Source organism: Carica papaya, chromosome 4, assembly GCF_054855325.1.
Source record: "Carica papaya isolate Zhongbai chromosome 4, ASM5485532v1, whole genome shotgun sequence".
NCBI lineage: Eukaryota > Viridiplantae > Streptophyta > Magnoliopsida > Brassicales > Caricaceae > Carica > Carica papaya.
Window position 1 is genome coordinate 26,064,894 of NC_142312.1, and position 3,212 is coordinate 26,068,105.

At 36.9% G+C, this 3,212-nt stretch overlaps 1 long non-coding RNA gene across 1 annotated transcript; it reads left to right on the forward strand.

Moving 5' to 3' along the window:
- Positions 1-343: 343 nt before the first annotated feature.
- LOC148266492 (uncharacterized) lies at positions 344-3,212 on the forward strand. Its single transcript, XR_015818599.1, has 2 exons — positions 344-1,434; positions 2,821-3,212. It is a non-coding gene; the product is annotated as an uncharacterized LOC148266492 (long non-coding RNA).

The following is a 3,212-nucleotide window of genomic DNA, read 5'->3' on the forward strand; positions in this document are numbered from 1 at the left end:
ATATCTCTATAGACTTTGGGATGGGACTGTCAAGAAACCACAAGAATCATGATAGTATCTAAATAGTAGTGGATCGTTTAACTAAATCCTCTCATTTTATAGCAATAAAGGTGTCAGACTCAATCGATCAACTGGTTAAGTTGTATGGGAGATAGGTGATCAGATTACACAAAATTCTTGTTTTGATTATTTCAGATAGAGATGTTAGACTCACTTCTAAGTTTTGGAGAAGTTTACAAGAGGCATTATGCATAAAATTAAATTTTAGTACAATTTTTCACCCACATATGGATACGCAAACATATAGTATACAGATATTGGAGGATACGTTATGGGTATGTGTTATCGATATTGGGGGAGATTGGGATGATATGCTACTCATAATGGAATTTTCTTATAATAATAGTTACCATGCTAGCATTAGAATGACTCTTTATGAGGCTCTCTATGGTAGACCCTGCAAGTCACCTATTTATTGGGATAAAATTGGGGAGAGGTAACTGATCAAGCCAGAACTGGTGAAAGAAACTACTGAAAAAGTATTGGTAATAGAGAAGAACTTCCAAGCGGCACAAAGTAGGTAGAAGGGATATGTAGAAAATCACATGAGGGCTTTGAACTTTGATGTAAGGGACCATGTGTTCTTGAAAGTGTCCCAAATGAAGGGCTTGTTGAGATTTGGAAAGAAGGGAAAGTTGAGTCTCCATTTCATAGGACTTTTTGAGATTCTTGAGAAGGTGGGTATGATTGTGTATTGGATAACACTTCCTCCAAGGTATGATTGAGTTCATAATGTATTTCACATTTCAATGTTATAAAAGTATCAACCCGATCCATTGTACATTATATAGTATGACTCACTGCCATTGGAGCAGGATTTAGCCTATGAGGAAAAATCGATTCGTGTCCTTAAACGACAAGAAAGAAAATTGAAGAGTTGAACAATACCTATGGTGAAGATACTATGGCAGCATCACACGAACGAAGAGACAACTTGGGAATAGGAGGACGAGATGAGAATCAACTATTCGTAGCTCTTCAAGGTAATGTAACAAAATTTGGGGGACTAAATTTCTTTTAAAAGGGGGGAAAGGGATATTGTAATAATTTGAATTATTGAGAAAAATAAATAAGGAGGGAAGTGATCAAAAAAGGTGGGGGCTGGTTTAAGCAGCTAAATAGTGCTGATTTGGGGGTAATAGGAGGAGATGACTGGGATTTATTTGAGCTGAGTATAAAAGGGGTGATAAGCTGAGGGGATGAGAAAAGAAAAGAAAAAGAAATAAAAAAAAAAAAGAGAAAAGGAAAGAGAGGTTGGGGAAAAGGAGATGAAGAGAGATTTAGGAGAGGGAAGGAGCAACGTGTGGGAAATTGCTTAAGGAAGTAAGATTTGAGGAGAATTGGTACTAAATTTGAGGATGATGGAAGCAAGATGTAAGTAAATTCTAAATTTCAAACACTGTGTTGGTATTTTGTATTTAATTTCCTACGGTGCAGTGATCGAATGAATGATTAACACCTGAAGAAAGGAATGTAGTGGAGTGTGAAAGGAATTTGAGGAAGGAGTTGTAAATCATCTCGAGGTTCGGTTAGAAGTTAATTGAAAAAGAAAACAAAATAGAAAACTATGAAGTGAGGCCTCGGAGGGACATTGTTCAGGAAGGATGAGTAAAAAGAAAAACAAAAGAAAAAACATATGCATATCAGAAGTATCAATCGAGATAGAGAAAGCCATGATTGTGGAAATAGGCATCGGTAGGGATAATGGAGGGGACGAAAACACCTGAAGCTTAGTTAGGACTATGAGCCATAGAGGTTGAGGTGTCAAGATGCACAGTCACTCTCGATTAGGAGTATGAGCAGGGAAAGGTTTTAAATAGATAGTTGTGCTATGTGTGAGAGGGATACATGGGAGAAACTAACTAAACTATGGTGTAGTATACTAGTTATGGCAAACGTTGTTTGTGTGTATCGCCAAATAGTAGTTAGTGTATGTTTGAAAAATGTGTTAAACTTTGTTGGTTGTTTATATGCATCTGAATCTAGCCTATACTGTTTGCTTGTCAAAAAGGCATGAGTGAATGGTAAATGAATAAAAATTGGGAAAAACGTACATCTGTGATGGTTGAGTTACATTCTATTAGGACGCTGATGTTAGAGGTCATTGATTGCGTGACTTGTGTTATGGTTGGAACGCTGATATTGGCAGTAGTTGGGGTATGTTTCTATGTCGCTGGTATGGTGCCGGTGTGGGTGTGTGGTCGATTTATGGGCGAACCAGCATGTAAATGCAATTAACTTTCTGGTGGTCGTGGCAGGCCAATATTTTATAGTGATGATTGCTAGTGTGTTTTGATAGGCTTTCTTTTAGTTGTTTGTGGTTGCCGTGAGTGCATAAGAGAGGTTGTGTGTTGGGGAGGGCTGAGCATGATAGGCTAAAACATATTTTGGATAGGGGAAAGATCATATGTAGATTAAATCATGTTAGTTGGCAAATGAGGAGGTTAAAGGAATTAGGGATTTAGGAAAAGAGGAGTTGTATAGGCGTAGGGGAATGTAATGCTAAAAAGGGAGAGTTAGTGGCAGGTATAGATAAAAGGACAAAAAGGAACAAATTTAAGTGTGTAGAGGAGGACAAAACAACAAAGGAAGAGCAATTTAAACTAGGAAATTTATGAACAAACGGGTTAAATATGAGGGAAGTAGGGTGGGGTGTGAATGGGAGAACTTATGTAGGCAATTAAATGAATTCCATACTTTGTTTTAATGTCTGAATTTATTTTATTGGGCTTATGTGTGCTCATTACATATTATTTACAGACGATTTAAAACAAAAAACCGGACCAGGATTTCCTTCCTTCGAGATTAGTGTTTGGAGAAGACAAGTTGGCCAATGCGAATATTAACTTTGAGACACATTTGTACACATCAGTTTGATAGTAAATTTTTGTAAACAGAACTTTATGTTTGTAGTGTGTGGAGTTGATAGATATGTTGTTGAGAATTTTGGATATTGATTGATAGGACTTGAATACTTTTAGTGTAAAGAGAATTTCAGCTTGAATAACTTTGATTGGAGATCACTATATGACGTAGGATGACTATAGATAGGGTAGTCGCAACGCCCCCGAACATATGTCAGGGCGTTACGGAATTAATCCAACACTAATTTCAATTAGTGCAAGAATAATAAGAGCCCAATTTATTTTGAA